Source organism: Columba livia, chromosome 12, assembly GCF_036013475.1.
Source record: "Columba livia isolate bColLiv1 breed racing homer chromosome 12, bColLiv1.pat.W.v2, whole genome shotgun sequence".
In the NCBI taxonomy this organism is placed as follows: Eukaryota; Metazoa; Chordata; class Aves; order Columbiformes; family Columbidae; genus Columba; species Columba livia.
In genome coordinates this window covers 8,441,093-8,462,098 of record NC_088613.1, presented here as the reverse complement: position 1 = coordinate 8,462,098, position 21,006 = coordinate 8,441,093, and the positions used below count along the sequence as shown (strand labels likewise).

General features: G+C 41.8%; 1 protein-coding gene across 14 annotated transcripts in view; it reads left to right on the top strand.

Annotated features, from left to right (window-relative positions):
• Positions 1–279: 279 nt before the first annotated feature.
• Positions 280–21,006, top strand: part of HTR2C (5-hydroxytryptamine receptor 2C) — a 241,176-nt gene continuing 220,449 nt past the window's right edge. For 7 of the 14 annotated variants that reach the window (XM_065077686.1, XM_065077680.1, XM_065077684.1 and 4 more), the window contains exons 1-2: positions 304–1,164; positions 1,784–1,900. The gene's annotated coding sequence lies outside the window, so the exon portion shown is untranslated. Of the gene's footprint in view, positions 1,165–1,783; positions 1,901–1,931; positions 2,214–21,006 lie in introns of those variants that run through there. The other 7 variants (XM_065077688.1, XM_021284989.2, XM_065077687.1 and 4 more) reach the window with 3 other exon arrangements.

Genomic DNA, 21,006 nt, shown 5'->3' with positions numbered 1-21,006 from the left:
GTGTAAGCATTTAGTCTGGGTGTCAGGGACTTGATTTGTCTCCTGGGACAGTGGTGGAGATGTGGGAGGCCTCGCTTACTGACCCTGATGTGGGGGTTCTCCCACTATCTGCCCCCTCCCTTTCTGCCTCCTGGGGTGCTCTCCTTCCCCTGACCTGGACAGGGCTCCTGCCTGGGCTTCTCGGTTGCCTGCAGATGGGTGAGATGCTGGGACTGGACTTGTGGGCATTTGCATCTCCAACAGGCACATGTGAGCAATGTGCCTTTAAGACTAGCAGGAGAGCAATAGTATCTCCCTCCCTCCTGTTAATTGTAGCATGTTTTTCAGCCATGCTTTCCAGTCACATTCGCAGCCTGTGAGAAGGAGCAGTGCTGAAGCTTGCCGGCTGAGTGCTGTCCTGACAGCTCGTGCTCACCCACGGAGTGGGTGCCTGCAGGTGATGGGCAGTACCTGGGGCTGGAGCGCTTTGTGCCAGAAGCAGGAGCCCTGCATGCCTGAGTTTTGGTGACACTGCTGGGTGCTCACCACATCACCTGTGTCTCTCCCCTCCTCACCTGCGTGGTCCTGGCCTCCAGCTGCAGGTCCAGCACGGTGGCCAGCCCAACGAGCCCTCTCAGGGGCTCCTGCATGAGCTATGAGCAGCGCATTGCCAGTGCTTGGGGACCTGCAGTGGGTGATGCAGAGGGAGCTGCATGGTGTCTGGCCAGGGATGCTGTAGCTGCTGTGGGAACGCCCGGATCCCTGAGCACGAAGTGACTGCAACTAACTCAAGGTTGGGACTACTTCTCAGAGGATGCCCTGTGTGTCTCCAGCCACTCCTCTCTGGCCTCACCGCAGATTATTTGGAGTTGTTCGCTTGCCGCTGCTGAGGGGGCACAGAGACATAGGCCTCCAGAGGGTTAAGAGCATCTGCCTTTACGCCAAGTGTTTGAGCAGGAAATAATCTGCAGAGATACATGTGCAGCAATTCAACTGCTGTTGCTTTACCAGGCTGCCGCTGCTGCAGTTCGGTGTGTGAGAGGAGCCGCGCTGCTCACAGAGGATGCTTTCTTGGTGTGTCCGAACCACCGGGCATGGCAGCGGGGCCCCGGCTGTCTGAGCTGGGGTAAATGTCTTCATCCAAGAGGAATTATGTGGACTGTCTGGTTCTGTCAGCTCACTGAGGTAGGTGTTGCTGCCTGTGCAATATGCTATGATCTTTGTTGCGGGGGATACAGTCTTCTCCTCAGCCTGGGCTTAAAAAAAAAAAAATCTTTCAGTGGGAATGGGCTTTAATTTGCAGCCTAATGCTGGACAGCAATATGTGTGTGTCGTTTTTGTGTGTGCAGCAGGGAGAAGAGAGCAAAGGATACCTAAGTGATACCTGGCAATAAAGTTGTCACAGTTAATTGGAACAAACTTGCCTTGGTCTCTGTGGAATGCACCTGGGAGCTTTTGCTTCTTCCTGGCATATGACCTTTGAAGGGGTTGGTTGCAGTATGCTGGTTTATGCTTTGGTTCAGAAACAGGGACACAGTGCACTCTACAGGTCCCTTCATTCTGCTCCCGTGGACGCGGGTAGAACAGAGGACACCCACACGGAGAGAGAGAATGCTGCTGACAGGGAGGTGGTGGTTGTTAGAGGAGTGAAATTGCACTAAAAGGAAGAAAAGAGGTGCTCTTCCCTGAGGAAGGGGGAATTTTAAAGTACTGAGGGTTGATCTTGGCATTTGGAAGTATAGAAGGAAATTTGTTTTAAAAGCAGCCAGTGTGTGAATCTAGTTTTTGTGTTTTGCTTTCCCAGCTCTGTGGAGAGGAGTTCTGTACATCTCTGCTAACTGCTTTACCACCTGCAACCTTCTCTTGAGGATTTTTTGCACCAATACCTGAGAGAGGAAAACCTGCCATCAAGTTTTCTTAGGTTTGTTTAGTAAGGTGCCTTGTTGGGAAATCCCTAAGAAAATCTGGGAGCAGTAGCAGCTCCTGCTGTTCCTTTCTCACTGGTGGGGCTTGCGTTTGCTATTTGTCTTGAGATCTCCAGTGGGAGCTTTAGCCTGCAAAGATTAAGCTGGAAGGGAAGTTTCCAAATAATTTCTCCTGAAAAAGCAGGGTGTTGGGCGTTGGATTCCTATTTGATTTGGTTCTCCTGGCTGACCTACATGTGTATATTTGTGTGCTGGCTCCAGAGCACATGAACACAGACCACGCTCAGGAAACCTGGCTGTGCAGAATAGGTAGGTGCTGCCTGAATTATATGCCTCAATCACATGGAGAGAGGTTTGTGCACGTTTCTGGCATTGCAGATCTATTGAGATAGCACAGCCAACAGTGCCATTGCTGTGTAACAGTTTCAGAAATGTTTCTGTGGCATCCTGGCACAACAAATATACACAAATAACTACACTCTTCAGAAAAAAGAGCAGGACTGTCATCTGCACTGCAAATCTTCTTAATCACTTTTATTTTCTTTAGTCAGGCATTCCTGACCGCAACGTGTTGCTACCTGAGCAGTTTGTCAGAACAGTTATTATTGCCTCAACTTCCCTAGGGCTGCTGTGCTGTGCTTGACTCAGTGCTGTTGCATAGGGAAAAGTGGAGAAAAATCCTGCTCTCCCCCCCCTTTTTTTTTTTTCCCCAAGAGCAGGACGCTTATGCATTCTCCTTTGGAATCCTGTGCAGAATACCTCTGCTGCTCTGCAAGACCTCTGTGTTGAAGGCAGAGAAGCAGATGTGGGTCTGGTGGACTTGCTGCTGTGTGTGAATCAAGAAACCACGAGCTTTGCTGGGGATGGAGGCTGTGGTGGTGCCTGGGGAGCAGCTGCTCCTTTCTGTCCTGGGAGAGGGGATCCCTTCTCATTCACACGCTGGGTAGAGCTGGGCAGCAGTACTCCGTAGCAACCTTGTCTCTCTCACAAAGGGAAAAAGTCTCCTGGCTTCACTTAGAGAGGTGAAAACACAAATGTAGGAACACCCAGTGGAGTCTTCACTGGTGTGATACTGGTGTAAGGTCACCTGAATGACTTCTGTCTTGAAGAGCACTTGCAAAAGGTGGTGAATATTAAATAACGCAATTGCCTTTGCAGGAAACACTGGAAAAATTATACAGTAGTCATCCCATTTACTGCTGTTTGCGCACAGACAGAATGGTGATGAGAACTGACTGAATTAAAGTAAAATGCTTCTCACAAACATTATTTCAAAAATAATTTGATGCTTGTTGGCCAGCAACTGTTTCGGTGATCTTTGTGCCCCTATTTCAGCAAGTGTATTTTTCAAAAAGTGCATTTGTGAAAACAGCAAAACATTGAAGCATATTCACATGTGTTGTGGTCTGAAGGAGCGGAGGGCAATACGTGCCTTACAGTTTTACCCCCATCTGCTCAGGAAATTGAACCAGTACATTTGAACTACCGATTATTTCTAAGCAGCCTTTCTGGTCAGTAATAAAGTTTTGCATTAAACTCTGATTATGTGGAAATTGAGAGCTATTTGCTAGAGTTAATAATGGTAATTTAAAAAATTGTGATTTATTAAATGGAGGCTGGTCAGCATTGTGTGTCACATGCAGTGCAGTGATACTTTCCTCTGCCTGACAGTCACACAACTACCCATCTTGTGGGGTGAGGACAGGGTGCTCCTTGGTGTGCCCTGTGGGTACTCTGTGGTGACATGGGATGAAGCTTGAAGTTCATCTGGGCCCAGCAGCGTCCTGGCAGCAGCCACACTGGGATCTCTGCAGGGTTTGCCTTTTTGGAGACAAACACCAGGCTGCATCCATCAGGTTCTGTGCCGAGTGAGCCACATGGGACAGCTGGCCAGTTGTGTGCTGCTCGGCCATCTCAGGTGGTGCAGGGAATGGCTAACAGATGAGTACAGAGGGAATAAATTGAATCTTCAAGAACTATTTGCTGTTGAGGGAGTGATTTCCTTGGTTTCTGTGGGGAGGTAAACAAAGGTCAGTCACAAGGTACCTGCGGTCTTGCAGTGACTGTTACATTTTTATGCTTTGGATGCTGCTTGTAAACCAGCTACAGGTGATCAAAGCCTATCGTGCAGAAACTGTTGAATCAAAGGTAAAACTGTTGCCTTTTTCATGGTGCCTGGAGTATCTTTAGGAGACTCTGCTACTGCATTTGAAAATTATCTGGCTTTGTACCACTTATAAAATGCATTCACAGTAGGTGGTGGCATCAGCCTCCTCTTAGTGAATGCAGATATTTATATTATGCAGAAGGTTTTCTCACTTTGCTGCATTCGGATGATAACTGGAGATACCACTCTTATTAGATAAAAACTTGAGTTTGACTTTAGGGGTGAATTCAAAGAGAAATTTCTGTTAAATATATATAGCAGCAAATAGAACAAAGCTGCTTAAAGATTACTTTAGTGATGAATCATTATACGGCTCTCACCAGTCTGAAAAGCAATGAAAGTCAAAATGGAGTGCTAGGATTTAGTCATTTAGAAAATGCATAGAAAGGGACCTCTATTGTAGAGGGGGTTTTACAACACATCAAAGTGAAAATGTTTTAGGTGCAAAAGTATCAAGTGACTTTGCAGCCCAAAGATAATAGGCAGCTGCTACCTATTGTTTATTGTTCCAGAAGGTTAATTTCTTTGGCTGTTAGTCACTCTTAATATATATATTTTTAAACTCTTACTGATTTCTCCCCCCTCACACACCCTGTTTCAGAGCAGATGCTGTCATAATACTTTTTCTTTTGAATGCTATAACTTTTATTACTAATCCTAATTAAACTTTTGAGAATCAGATTAATTAGAACGATCAGCTCAATGCAAATGCTGTAATCATCAGAGATCATAAAATGTTCAAGGGAGTGTAATTTTACTACAAAGCTTCAGTGGCATGTGTCCAAGGATCTCTCTACCTTTGTTCAGTTGTCATGGATTGTAATGCGTGCACTTTTGTGTAATGCAGCATGAATAGAAATGACATGTTCCTCAGCTGTTGAATTGCATATTCTAGCCATAAGTCAACAAATATTAGAGAAATGACATCACCTCTCCCATCACTGAAATACTCTTTCCTTGCTATAAATATTGTATGAATTTTATGGTTTCTGCACAATAGATAAGAAGACAGATAGAGCTGGAAAGTTGTTGCATACCAGAACGGCACTTTATTTGTGAGCTAGATAGTACAGGACACAATACAGGTAGGCCCACTGTTACCCAAAATATTTCTACCCTCAATCCACAGTCTGTGAACCCAGATTGGACAGAAGCTACTTCAACTGGTTTGGTCTCCAGTCAGGACACATGTTGATCATCAGTCACTTCAGTATCCTGAGCAGCGAGACAGATACTGTGAGGTTCTGGTAACCTGGTTACTTTTAGACCAATATTTAGTATTTTGTTTTTTTTTTTGGCACTGGGGGAGCCATTACCCCTACTCATTTTAGGAATAAGGTGAGATGAATTGCAAGCTAGAAATGCCCAGTCATGCAGATGGAACCTATGCAACTGGCTTGAGGGGGATGGTTGCAGACCTAGATCAGATGAACCCCTCCAAGCAACGGCAACTGGTTTCAGCCCTCATCCAGCAAACTGCACAGCTCTGCCTGGGCTGCTCCAGGCTCCTTTGATGGGTTTGGTGGAAATGAGAGGGTGCGATGCAACACCTGAGCCTGTGGTTTTCACTCTACCTTATGGAACTTGAGTCCCTTTGTCAACCTGTATTATCGAGTGTGGCTGTGAAGTATGTGCTGCTCTTTGCTTCCAAGCATCCAATAGCAGATATCCCTTAAGCTTTTGCTCACTGGGACCTTGAGTTGCTACTTGATTGTAAACACAGTCTCTTTGATCAGTACTACAAGTCATGCTTCCCCCACTCCCTATTAAAATAGCAATAAAATATCTGAGATTTGTTCTTCCAGGCTTTATGGTGAAACTGAAGTGGGAAAGTCTGTGTCAGTTTGGAAACTGCTGTGGACGATGGGTGTTTGTGTCATTGGGCTTTGCACATCTCCTGCCCACTTCCCTACCACCTTGGTTGTATGCAGGGAGCTACTATTGCAGACAGAAGACTGGTAGCATGAGATTTGTCCCATAAAACATTTCATATTTGAGATTTACCCAGCAGGCTTATTTCAGCCAAAATGTAGAATTCAGGAGTAAGTTTTCCTGCCAAGACTTGCAGCATTTGACCATGAATGCCTTGCTCTATTCTTTTTCAGCATATGCAACATTCAGCAAGCTCTGGGCAGACATGTATGATTTTATAACAGCTATTACTTGAAAAGAGAAAAAAATAAAAAAAGATTGCAGGAGCATATTAATTATCCACAGTTTAATGTATATAGTAGTTTACAAACAGTTATTGTGGACTTAGCTATCTGAAAGACTGTAATTTTAATGGTTCTAGTGGGGACTATTGTAGGTCTACTTGAAACTCCTACAGTTATGGTTTAATTTTAAAATGGGCTCTATTTGGAAATGCCTGCATTTTTAGATTTTATGGTATGCAGTATTATGTACTTGGGTTATGAAAATAAAATCATAGTTGAATGCTGGAATTAAGTGAATATATACATACCAAAGAAGTCTCTTGCCTTGTTAACTTACCTGTTTTTAAATGTTAATTGTCACCTTCTCTGTTTTCTAAAACTGTGTGTAAATATAAAACCTCATGTAAGCCTGAGCATGGTGGTGTGGAAATAGCAAATACTATCTACTATCTAGCAATCCTTGGTTCTGTGACACATACATAATTGTTAGGAACATGTTGTTTGACCTCCTGGTAACACAGGCTATAGAACATTTCATTCATCAGTTTCTCCTTGCCTTTCAGAAGCGTATTCAAACTTACTTAATGTGTGCAGGTGACTGGGACACAAAGGTGTCCTGAGGGTAGTTGTTTTGGTGAGTAAGTATTTCTGATGTTTTTTTAGAAAAATTCAATCTGAATTTATTCCTTATTCCATACACGGAATATTCTTTTTCCTTTGTCTGACTAATTAAAGACCCTGCTAGTAATGGAAATAATTTCCCATGATGTGGACAAATCTATGTTCAGCCTTCTTTTTGCTAAAGTGATAATATAATTTAAACTGTTTGCACACAATCTGTTTTCAGGCCCTCAAATCCTATGCATTTCTCTCCCAGTTTTTCAGCATCTTTTTGAGCTGTGGACATCAGAAGTGGTTATTCAGGGACAGCAGAACACCACATTCTACTAATATTCTCACTTACACAGTACGCAGAAACAGCATCACCTTTCTAACCTTGGACAAAATTGCCTCTCTTCAAACATCCAAGAGTGTCATTAGATTGTGTAGCTCCAGCGTGACCCTGGGATCTCCTGTTCCCTTTATCTGCCCTGACTCCCATGTATGTTTTTAAGTCTCTGATTTCCAACACAGAGTTCACCCTTCTGTAGCCGGGGTAGATAGTTCATCATTGTATTCTTGGATTCTAGACAAGCAGACTTGTTTTCCTGTGTTACAGTGTCTGATCTTTGACAGGGCTGGGCATAGAAAGGGGACTGAGTTAGTTGGCTCTAGTCATCTGAGTTTGGCAATATTTATCACTTAAGCAGTTCCAAGTTGCATTGGGCTGAGAAAATCGTCTCTGAAGACACACTTAAAAGCATTTCCATTCGCTGATGGTTCCTCATTAAAATTATATCTTGTTGATTATCAGTGATTTTTTTAAGTGTTCTGTAGTAATTTCTTGTAATGATTTTCTTGCAGTCAGTATGCGGTGTGTCACTGAGCTGGTGGCAAAAAACAAGCCTGCAATGATGGTACAGCTGGTATTTTTTTTTTTTTCCAAACCCGCTTTATTAAGTGTATTAAAAATAATTTCAGGATATCAAAGGGGGCTGACTGAGGTTCCCATCACATTCAGATACAAGGTTCCCTGCAGTTGCAGATGTCTCCTTGGCTTTCTGCTTCCCCATGGCCATTGGCTGATGTTTTCTGGGAGAGACTGAACAGATTTCTGTTGCTGTTGAGGTATTCATTAAATCACCCATGACAAAGATATAGCAAACTACAGATCTGGTGTCTGAACACTCTTCTATTTCCCCATGCTTTCGGTCTGTTTTTGGGTTCCGTGCTGGTGTTTAATTACTTTATTTTCAGTCTTTAGGAGTTGAGTGCTTTAGCAATTGCTCTGTGATGTTGATCTGGGGCTCATGTCCAGGCTGGAAAACCATACTGATCATTACAATTACTGGAGTAATATATCCCCCTGTGATCCATCAAAAACTCTCAGTGCGGCTCCTCACCTTGCACTGCTGGCATCCAGGTCTTTTCCTTAGCTTGATCATCTTTTGCCATTGCTCCCCTCCTTGAGGTACTTCCTTTCCAGCTCAAATATGGAGTAAAACCTTTCTTCCTCTGATTGCTGTGGTGTTGCTTTCTATTTCCTATCCCCTCAGTGCTCACCCTGGTACCTCTTATTTTTCTTATTCATTTAGCGCCCCTCATCCTTGTCTCTGAGATTCTATGATTCCACCTTGATTTTTTTTTTCTCTCTCTTTTTGCCTTTTTTTCACAGTTTTTTCTTGAGCGATCCATTTGTTTCCTTGACATGACAATTACCGACAGCCTGGTATCCTGTCTCCAACACTGGCAAATAGCAGATGCTTAGAGAATAATATAAGAAACAGGGTGAGAATATAATAATCCTAATATACCCTGCCAGCAGCAATCAGTATCATGTATGCCTGACTGTTGTGAATGTGTTTGAGCATAGCCCAGTGGAGGATATAGTGCCTAAAACCATGTGGGTAAGGAAGGGATAATTTTACAAGATGGCAAATCTTCTTGCATAACCTTCTCTCTCCAAAGGTGCTGCTCTCTCCTTGCCTGGCTTGGCTTTGCTTAGCACAGAAAGCCATGGCAGTGCTCTGCTTGTGTCTGAGCCAGGCCTGGGGCTCATCTGCAGGACTCCTTGCACCTGATCAAGTTCCTTGTGTTTCTGTCCCTTGGAGGCTCCTTGAGTGGATGACTGCGGTGTGGCAAGAGGGAGAAGTCCTTGTATCTGGTTATGAGCCCTTATGTGACCACGCTGCCTGACAGATTCCTCCAGCGTTCAAGCTCTGGCTAGCTGTAACACAAGCTGACACAGCTGGAAGTGTGATGTTGCAAAAAATCTTGTGAAAATCATGACCAAATAGCAGAGGGAGAGATCCAAAACAGTATCCCTTGCCTCCAGGTATTTGTCCTGCTTGCCCAGTGGCCAGGCAGCCCGGGACCACTACCAGCATGTACTCGACAGCCAGGGGACTGGCGGCATGGGCTGGCCCCAAGCTGCTTTTCTCCATCAGTGATTTGGAGATGCAGGGCTTCATGCACAGCACATGGGAGGCAGTGAAGGTTACCAGGATGTGGACTGTGTTATGGTCTGTGTTATGGTCGAGGTGTATTATGGCAGGCAAGGCTCTAGGAGGGTGTATGTGAGGGGTTTGGGTGGATTTTTACTTTCTGCATCTTCATGGTTGCTTTGGGGTTCATTCTTTATTTCTAGATTATTTGTTTTCTGAAAACTTCTCCAGTATTCCTTTAAAACTGAAACAAGGTCTGAACTGTGTGAAGCAAGTAGAAAAATATATTTGAATTTTTTAAAATGCTAGGATTGAAGTTGCATTTTAAAATATCTCTATTAGCAAGTAGAATATATTACCTTGAACACTGAGCAGCTAAATCAGAGGAGTAATGCTGCAGGCATTAGACCTTGAATTACTAGTTCTTCAGTTGTGAGCTTTGTCTTTTACCATCACTACTCTAACAGCTAACACACACTGTAGTTTGATTTATCCTCTGCTTTACTGATAGAATCATTTTATTTCAGAGTAATATTTTCTTCATGTGATATATTTTATTTTGTGGTTGTTGCTTTGTTCATTACCATCTGCAAAACTTCCAGAGAAGTCCTTGGAAATTCCATAAACATATAAAATACCAGTGGGAAGACCAAGGCATTTTGTTGACTGGTCTTCACTGCTTGACCTCACCAGCAAGGATAAGGGTTCTTCTGTTCATATAGGTGAGTCTATAAGTCCCTACAGCTCTAGCCACTCCAGTGCAGGGCATAGGATTGTTGAATAAGGTTGGACATTATTTTTCCTGTCTGTTTTTTCCCCCGTCTCCTCCCATAAGTAGAGAAGTGCTGAGGACAAGCTATGCCAAGTGATCCCAGCAGTGGCTTTAGGGGATGTTCAGGAGAACAGGGTGAAGCACACAGTGCACCTTTCGCAGATGGAGGTTTCCAAATTTGTGCAAAGTTGCGTGTGCCAGAGCCTGGGAGTGTGTGCATATGTAAATTGGCTTGTTATAAATTCAGGGCAGAAAGGCACATAATTACTTTGATGCCAAAGGAAACTGCATCTAGAGACTGAGGGTAGAAATATGCTTACCGATATATGTTTTAGTTCTGTATAAATCATTCGCAAGTGTAACACACTCTATTCGTTTAGCTAGTGACAGTGTTATTTAGGGGTGATATGAAACAGTCACACAGTAATAAGGACTGCCTGGGAAGAAAATATGTGCTAAAGCTCTTAGGTGTAATGCTAATTTCAGTAAAATATATGGTCTATTGCAGCTGTAGAGTATTTCTCTTAGAAGTCTTAATAATAGTCAAGCCTTGGATGCTTAAATGTTGGTTTTCTTCAAAATGAAGATGCCATGATTATTTAAGAACACTTAGACTCATATTTAGGTTGCATTGATTCATTCTGTTCTTAAAATAATATTTTATGGACATCTTAGCAGTAGGGACACCTGTACTCATATAATGTATGTAAATGCAGTCCCGCAGCATACACCCCTAACCACAACAGAGAGCACAGGGAGCCAACTGTTCGTCATGCTGCCAAGCCAGACCATCTTTCAAGCCAGGCTGATGAGGGCATGTTGAACTGATATTACTTTAATGATTGTTAATGCTGATACCGTGCATAGAAAAGCACGTAACACTTCCTAAAAAATAAATAAATGTTGTTAACTTTATGTTAAACCAAATCAAAAATATGCCAAAGGGTAATAGAAAGCCATTCTACCTGGGGGGAGGGTTTATTGCCCCTGCTTTTTATTTCTCTAAAGGTTATTCACTGTGTGGACACTATACTATAAAATCCTTTGCTGAAGTGATAAACTTGTGCTACTTGCAAACAAAGCTTGGTTAGACTGGAGTTACTGCTGCCATCTTGCAGTGCAGTTGCTTTCTAGTCACGGTGCAAACATTAGAACAAACAAGTCTTACTAACTTTAAGTACACCTTTATACATATAAAAAAATATAAGTGTACATTTTTTAATGTTTTAAGTATTGGGATGTGTATTAGAGCATAGTCATGATAAAAGGTTGCTATGTTGACAGTGTCAGCCCATGGGAGTGCTGGATGAGGTCCCCTGTTCACCCTGAGAAGCGGTATTTTTTTCCAAGGTGAGATGAAATATTTTAGTCTGTGGTGAGTCCTGAAAGTAATAGATGCTATTAACTGGAGATTTAAACTTTGTCCCTGGCTGCTGCTGGCTGTAGATTATATGATCGTTCTCTTTTATTTCTCCAACTTGTGTTGTATGGTTTGTGCTGATTTAGTCCATCAAAGTAGGCTGGAGAAGCCTGGCTCATCTTGGGCTTTCAAACGATTTTCTGAAGAGTTGAAGGGAATAAGGTATGGTTTTTCCCTGGCTCTTTCAGCCGTGGCAAGGAAAATACTGCATCTTCCTGCAGCTCCTCAGTGAGACTCCCTGTGTGCTGGGAAAGAGCAAAAGGGGACACTGTGACAATGATGCTAATTTGGGAGAAGAGATGCCCAGAAGGGCAAGTTTCCTCTGTCCCTGCTGAAGCAGGAATATCCGTGTGCTCACATGGAATCCTGTCTGTTGTCTTTGGGCTGCTTGGGCTCACGTGACTAATTTTCTCTCACTTCTCAGGGAATGCAGTTTCAAAGGTCACAGGTTTGTTTGTTTGTTTATTTGTTTTTCTCCTGCCACGTAAACTCTCCAGTAAGTGCATGTGATGAGGTGCGTGTGGCAGGGTGAGAGGCAGTTCTGCCTTTGTCCCAGGCCATGAGAAGAAGCTTGGGCATGGATAAGCAGACTGAGGAGGATTCCTATTGTTTCATAACTGGAATCACACATTTTGGACTTATTTTTTTAACCTGACATTTTTAAGTCTATCCAAACTCCAGGGTATTGTTTCTACAGTAGAAGCTTAGCATCACTGCTCCTCCAGAGGGTACAAAGACTTTAACTGCCTGATATTTTTTTTTTTCAATTTTGAAATATGGCTCTTTCATGCTTACAGGTATTTCCATATTTTTGATATCACTGTTTTTACAGTATATTAGGCAAGTTCATACTTCACTGATGAATGCAAAGTTGAGCACATTAACGTCTAACTTGTGTACTGACTTGCAGAGCAGTGTAAACTGTCTGCACTTATCTCTCAGGGTGCTTATTGCTGTCCAAAGGTTCTCTTTTTAAGGCATTACAAGCTTAGCTAGTGATGTAGCTTTAATGTTCTGTTTGTTATCTGGTTATTAGCTGTGGTTGAAGGAAGAACTAAATCCAGAATCCGTATGAAAGACTCTCAGTACATCTGTAACAACAGAAAGAAACAACCCCAGCCTCTGTTTACTCTCCCAATAGTGTTGCTGTACAACCGCATCACTATTTTTGTGTATGGGTTGTGTCCTGGGCCATGGATTCTAGAAGATAATTTTGATCAGCAGATGATTATCAGCCACATCACTTTCCCAAGCAATGATGAATCCAGAACCCTCTAGAGAGTTTGCAAGTGGGTTTACGATGTTGTCTAAAATTGATGCAGAAGACTGCATCTCCCAGAGATGAGTAAAATCTCACTGGAAACACTTTGTGAATTATAATTGTAGAGCTGTATTCACCTCTGAGTTTCACTGGAGATTTCTGTGAGAAAATTGCACACTGAGATAGACAGAATTTTTTCTTTTGCTATGTGTTGCTCAGGGACTTTTTTTTTTTGCTTCTGGCTGATTGAGGAAAAATGAGAAAATACTTAAATCAAATACTAGACTTCCTAATAGTATGAAAAGCATCCTAAGGGGCTGGATGTATGTTGTAATGGCAGCAGTTTCTTTGAAGACGGGTAGCTGAGAGGTCAAGCTTGGAAATCTTGATATAATTTTCTGAGATAGTTCAGTTTAGTCAGGATGATAGCTTTAGCTTTTCATTGGAGTAGGAATAGAAGAAAAGAGAGTGACTTTTTTTTTTCCTCCCCTTACACAAATGTAGATGCTGACTCCAGAAAAGATGAAGACCCAAGGACAAATTGCTGCCTGCAGTTGTCGCTCCCATTTTTTATAATAACCATTGATGTACTGCTATATAGAAATCCAATGCTATGGCAGTGTTGGGATATATGTAATTCTGGAAATGCATTAGGTTTTTAATGACTTCTGAGGATAAAGTACCTGTTTGTTAACAGTTCTTTGGCTATCAGAAAAGCTTTTGAGAGTGCCCAGTGTTCACAGATTCTGTAATCTGTTTCCTGGGGTTTGGGGCAGTTACTGCTCATGGCAGGGCTCTGCAAAGGGTTGACTATTTGGATGATATGGTTCATTTATGTGAAATCTCTGAGGTGTGTCATAGGATATAACATCTCCAGATTAAACATTTTCCCAAGTTAGTGACTTTTATGTGGATGGTGACTGCAAGCAAGGAGGCAAGGATATTAAAAAGGGAAGTTGTGTGTGGATTTAGCACATAAAAGCTACATAATATTTATGTAGCAGCTGCATCCTGTTAAATGCCTCTGAATATCATATGTGATATCACCTCTCCAAATACCGATCAGTTTTTCACTGCAACTGCAGTGGTTGAGGTGGACTGTGAGTCCCAAGCTACTGAAGGGTTCCTTAAATCAAGACATTGAGTCTTTCAGAAGAAATATTTTATTGCTCAGGTTTACTGTGTGATTACTAACTGCATCGAATAAATGTGTGAAATCCTAGAAGCTATGTGCAGTGTCTCACCCACAAAGGTCCCTAGTAACTGTGAAAACTGTGTTGACAATCAGTGAGGGGTTATGTCCTCAGGAGCCACGGTCTCCTACACATTATGTGAAGTAGAGGAAGGGAAGAGAGAGGCTGACCCTCAGTGCAGGAACTTCTCAAGTTTGCAGCTGAATATGTGCCAGAGCTGAATCGAGAAATATCTCTCTTCTCTCAAACTTACTGAAAATGTTCCTCAGAACAGCTTTATTCCACTCTGCCCTACATTCAAAATAAATATGATAACATTGCTTTCTGTCTTCTGATTGCATAAATGCTGGCAGGATGAAACTGAATATGATGTTCTGAATGTGCCATAGTATTTTTTTTCTATGAGGCTTTATTTTATGATTTAATTATTGTGTGGCAAGTGTTCTTCTGTGCTCATAATAAGAAGGCAATTTAATTGAATTCTCAATTTTATAGGCAGGATCTAAACAAGAATTACTAGAAGGTGTTTCTCGTAATCTTGACAATTCTCCTCTTATAATACTTATATATAGGTATTTCATGGCTGGCAGATGTGTGTACAGAAACAGTACATATTTATAGACTAAGTTTATAGTTTAAGGCAAATAAGCAGACTTTGCCTTTAGTAGAATATTGTCCTGCATAAGAACTCTGATTTTAAATAATGTGGATAATGGTCTCTTTGCTATCAGAGGAGTGTATGGGTATGACTCATAGTGTCATAAATACTATGGCTATTACAGTGAGCATCCAAGTGAAATTACACAAAATTATATATTTGCCAGGGTTCTTTTCTCTAACGGTCGAACTTCAAAATAGAAAGCTTTATTTGCATTTTGATGCATTTGAACTACTGAATGTTCTTGCTGGTCCACTAGACAGTTTAACAGGGCTCCTGAACATCATCAATAATCCATGCATCTCTTAAACAAGGATGTAGTGTCTGTTGTTCAACTATAATCTGAGCATATGATACTGTGAGCTACTATAGGATGTTCCAGGGCATGCTCAGTGCTGGCCCTTGACCTAAGAGAAATGTAAGGTTCTTGGATTTGAATGGCCTATGTGTGGTGTTCCTAAACAGGGAACTATCCTCTTTGCCATCACCATAACTGTTGCTTTTCCTGAGAGGGAGACAATTGTTAGTGGAGATGTGGTGAACTACCTTCAGTGTGACTTGATGTAAATGATGTAAATTATCCTCAGCATATGACTGTCAGTGCTGGCTGGACCAATGATGGGAAACAGGTGGTCCAGGTGGAGAGTTGTGGAGGAAGCCCAGGCTGGAGTATGTGAGGGTGCAGGTAGCATTAACAGAAGTGGAAGTATTAAACTGGGATACACTATTCCAGTTCAAGACAGAACTGAAAATCCAGGGACTGTTGTAGAATATGTTAACAGGTATCCATGAAGAAACCCAATGAGATGTGTTGTGGTTTTTTGTTTTGTTTTGTTTTGTTTTGGTTTTTTTTCTCCTTTGGAAGTATGTCTTTGACTTTATTGTTTTTATTCTTATTTTACAGCACTGTGACATCCCTTGTTATGCTAAATACTATATCCAGATAGAAGGGTTTAAAATCAAAGAGGATGAGAAGGGCCAAGGGTGAGTACAAGGAAGGCTATTCCCAAGGCCTGTCCTCTTGATATGCCTTAGGGAGTTCTGCTGGGAACATTTGCTGTATTTCATCTCATTTTACCATTGGAGAACTGAGGCATGCAAACCATTGAGGCATGATATGTATAGGATGAGCATCTCAGCAGAGCTGAGAAATGACTGCGAGTTTTCTGGATCGCAATCTGGTCTGTACCTACAAGAACGTTCATCCTTTACACTTGTCACATTTGAGCCATGCTCATGTGTCTCTACAAACAGAGTAAGAAGTTACAAAGAGGTCAGACATTAAGGGTGTAGTGTCTTGCACAGGTATTCCTGAAAACTGTTAACAGTATTATTTTTTAATAAGAATTGTTTGTGCTAAGAGCAGTAACTCCTCAAAAAAATGCAAGAAAACAGTACACGTAACCATTAGGCTGAGAGTTTTACCAAAGCTGGAATGAATCCAAAGTCAAGACCTTCTTCTTTCTCCCTATTTGAACTTACAGTTCTTTATCGGGCTTCTAAGAAAAATCTCATGCTGACTTCCTGAGTTCTGTATTTGCTACCTGGGTAATGGCCAGAATGTGCCCTGTTTTTGTTCAGGATACAGAAGAACATGAAGAACTCCATGGCTACGCAGCTTTCCAGTGTCAAGCCACAATCTCCAGGCTACTGTGAGCTGTGCTCGTTTGAGAATAGCTTTTTTTACAGCTAGCTTCAGGACTGGCAATGCAGCACAGTGTTGCACGCTGCCAGTGTGGTGTCTGTGTTCAGCAAGCTGGGGAGCAGCAGGAGCCTGTTCAGCTCCTGACATTGCTTAGGGCTGGGGAGACACAGTTTCAGTGGCCCTGGTGCTGTGTTCCTTATGCCTTAGGCACAGCTTTTCTAGCAAAAATAGGCCGGAGCTCTCATTTTTCCATGCAGATTGCAAAGAGGTTAGTCCTAACAAAGTGCAGCTCATCCTTAAAGTAGTTTTCAGGTGGTGGGAGTGTTTGAAAAGAAAGATAATGGTCCTTCACTTGCTTTTGACTGTAATGATGGCAATAAGAATTCAACATTTCCTTCTTAACTGGTGCATTTCAGTGATCCTTTTCCTCTGGCTGGCTGGAGTGTTTGGGCTGGAATGAGAATTCTATGGTGAAAGAGCAAATGACAGAAGTGGCCAATCGTGATTACCAGCCATCTTGAGCTTATGCCTTGGGGTGATCTCTGATAAGAAAAGCCCAGCTGTTGTGTACAAAGGGTTATGGTGCTCTGTGACACACAGCCTGAGCAAATCCACTTTCTCAGTAGGCTGTCAGCAGGGTGTCTGAGATCACAGCTCACGTACCATGCAGGACAGTGTTTGTCAGGCAGAAGTTGGAAATCCCAGCATTTGACTGTGTAGATCAAAGCTGTGTTCCAGGATGTGTGGATCTGACATTAAAGGGGTATGAGTCCTCACTGGCTGTGGCTGAGCTTTGAGCAGTGCTGCCTCTGTTACCTATTACATATCTGGAGCTGCTGCTTACGCAGGGGTACAGGTTGTGTTGCTGTTGCCCAAACTACTCATCGCCAATCAAGTAGCTCTGAAATGTGACAGGATGATACGATTTCATAAGAAGTTATTTTATACCTATTTTCTTCTCTCATCACTGTGACAAGTGCTGGAGTCACTCCAGACTGTCAGTGGTCTACAGCCTGGGACCCTCTTTTCAAATCCGTTTTCTACTTTATTTCTTAGTGTCATGTTTTGTCTCCATGGAAACTCCCTAACCTAACTCAAATTATAAGACTATCAGGTGCATAAACAATGCTGTCTTTAAAAAGCATTCTTGGCTCTAGATGTTTGCTCATCATGTGTCCTACCAGGTAGGTAGTGTGGTGGCAGGAAAGGCCACGTGGCTACTAAAACTTGATGGGAGCCTGCAAGGCTTTAGGAATGCTGGTGTAGCCACTGCTGCACCCCTGGACAGGAGTTTCCTTTGGCTGGAGTTCCTTAAATCTGTCATACCCGTAACAATTATATCCATAGGAGAGAGGGAACGTTTTGTTATTATCTAAAGTATGTGCTTGGGTTATATGTAAAAGCCTGTCTGAAATGATCATATTGAAAAGAACTGATTTACAATAGTAGTAAAAAAGTTGAACAGAAAATTTGGGTTTTTTTTCCAGGAAAAATGGATTAACCACAAAGTATACCTTGCAGTGAGGGGTTAACTTCTGTCACTGAGCACGGAAATGTGCCAGTGAGATATCCAGGCAATTTTTGTGTCCTTAGTCCTGTGATGAATAAGTATGGTTGATTAGAATAAATATTTCCCATCCTGCTTGCACCCTGGCATAACATAAACTGCTCATGGCAATATCTTCCTACTTTCAGTTCCACCATTTCCATTTTCATTGAAGTAGAATATCAGTAACAGAAAAAAGCTTACTTCAATGATATAGAGACAAAAGTACCATACCTGAAAGAATGGTATTCCCCTTCTTATGTTTGGGAAGCTTTACATATACTGTTGGTAATGACTTTTTGTGTGTGTCACATTAGCAGGACAAAAGCACAGTGCACATGATAATTTGCAAGCCTTTAATAAGGAGCCATTAGACTGTGAGATAAAATGTGGCTATGCATCTCTCTAAAAATAAGATATTTGCATCTGCATAAGGACTTCAATTTTGGTAGCCAGGAATAGTCTAGACATCTTCATTGTAATTATTAAGAATTACTAAGTTGCACAATTACTGCTTTGAGAGAGATGTGAATGTACATGTTATTTCAGAAGACATGGAGAAGTGAAGAATCTATTGCTATTTAAAAAAAAATGGAGTAGTTTATTTGTTTGCTAGCAAATAGTACAGGAATTCAAGAATTCTCAGGCTGAAGAAGGCTTCAGGTCAGCCTTGTCTTGTGTCTGCTTTGACAGACACTAAGGTCAGACATTTCAGAGAAAGGGAGGAGCCTTGTCTGAGGAGAGGTGAGATAATTTCTTCAGCCAGTGAAAGCCAGTAGGTGGAAGAGGGAGGACAGCAGAGATGCAGAACTGGTTGTTGCTTTTCTTCTTTGTTGTTGTTGTTGTTGTTGTTGTTGTTGTTGTTGTTGTTTTTTAATGGCTGTCACTTTACGTTTTGAAAAACCCTACAAGAAAATCACCAGTTTGGAAAGTGGGCAGTGCCAGGAGGTTGTTTCACATAAATCAACAGCTACTCTGGTTTATTAACAGGAGATTTTGATGCTTAGAAGCTCCTTTCTGTGTTGTCAGACACACAGCCTTAGGGCCCCCTAAAACCACAGAGAGGCATCTCTTTATTGGTTGGGTTTTGGATCATGTTCAAATAGCAGAATTATGACCCCAAGACTTTCAGCCTGGAAGCTCGGAGCAGCAGGACTTTCTGCATTGTGGAGTGAGGTGATCAGGTCATGGATTTGCTGGTTATCTGCTTATATGATGTAAGAAGAGTAACCTTTTCTGGAACTATTGCAAAATGTCTTTAACTCTGCATGTTAGAACTGTTTTCACATACCAAGTAAAACTACTTGCAGTTTTTCTTCTGCCAAATTGTAGTCATGTATTGTCGTTCTGCAATGGGGTGGAATCTTTCCATCCAGCAGTGTAGATCAGCTCTGTTCTTCTGCATCCTATCCATAGTGTCTGTCAGGGTTTTGTGCTGGCTTTTCATTTTTCATTGACTTATTGCATTGATTAAAATAGATGAAGTAGGATATACTTTTTGCGTGAGCACTGCCAGAACTGAAAGCCTAAAATAGGGCTGTACTAACAGGTGCAGATATTCCTTGTCAACAAATAGGTGTCAGCTCAGTGTTCCCGATCGCTTCATTCATCGGTTGTTTTGGGAATGCTCCTGCTGGGTCTTGGTGCAGCCTCCCATTTGGCTGTCATTTTGGCCACTAAGTAATTCCTGTTGCAGAATGCTATTGAAATAAGCTCTTAACATGCCTGTCTTCTGGTCCTTGGAAAGTCCCATTTTCCACAGTACATTTTCTTTTGAAGTCTGATTCAAAGCCTGTCGTAATCGGTGTAGTCTCCTCTGCATTCTAATGCAGACAAATCAATGGTCGTGCATTTAGGAACAAAGAAGATTGCTTGCATCTGCAGGGTGGGAGGATTAGAGTGCCATGATGCTGAAAGGGACTTGGGCATAGTGCTGAAACTCAGCCAGGTCTGAGCTTTGGCTTTGTGCAATGGTGGAGGTGTTTAAAAGATGCATAGATGAGGTTCTTAGGGACCTGGTTTAGTGCCATTGTTAGTTAATACTGGGACTCAATGATCTTGAAGGCCTCTTCCAACCAAAATGATTCTGTGATTCTGCCACTGAACGTGGCCCTTGAATGTACACGTGGGGGGAAGGATTATTGTTCCTGTACACCATGCTGATGACACAGCTGCCTCTACATTCAGTGTCCTTCTGATGTTAACACGTTTTAAAAAAATGAGTATAGCAATTTGTAGAGGGTTCAGAAAAGTTGTGCAAAAATGATTGGATGTCCATAAAACCTACATTTTTAATGAGAGGCTCAGTCTAGGTAAAATAAGGTTAAGAAGATGCTTATCAGAACTGTATTAATACTACAGCAGGAGATTTGTGGTTGCAGGAAGCTTTTTAAACTAATAGGTTAAAGTGGAACTGCGCAAATCAGTGGACAGAAGCTAAAATTAGAATAATACATGTTGGACAAAACATAACCTTAAAAAAATCTTACTTAAGAACAGAGTGAATCACTAGGAGTCCTTAGGAATATTCCAGTTACTGACTTGCAGGAGACTCTGATTAAACATTTCTGGGTTATACTGTGTGCAAGACCACATTAAATGCTTCGACTCTTGTAGTCTTGGCCTTAAAGCCTAAGAACTTGGCAGTCACTGGCATGAGTGAACTTTGGAGAACATTTTCTCAAAATCACACTATGAGGTGTTAATTCCCATAAGGATCCAGACTCCATTGGCCATGATTGCCCCAGGACACAAAGATTTTTAAAAGGATTCTTTGGTTTTGCTTGTTAAATTTAAACTTTTTTTTTTTTTTTAACATCCATTATTTTAAATTGATATTTTTTAGCACATCTTTTTGCTGGAACAGTTTTTAAAAATGTTTTTAACTATATAAAAATTATCTTGCTGATGCTTACGAATGTTTTCTTCCAAGAGCAAAATTTCTAGCTAAATATTCTGGGCAAGTAATGAAACTGTCCTTAAAAAAACCCCTTTGAAATGCACATATTAAGTGAGGAAAGGAAGGATAGATGAAGACTCTTTTTTGTCTTCCACAACTTTGGGCTGCAGTGATCTCAGATGTTGCTCATAGATTTAATTGTTATAAAATTATCAGAAAGGTTTTCTTTTTCCCAGATTTTACTTCCCTTTAAACAACTGTCCTCAGATTTACAGGTCACTACATATGTTGCACATAGGATTTATACTAAGATCACAGCTTTGAGATTACAGCTACTTTTT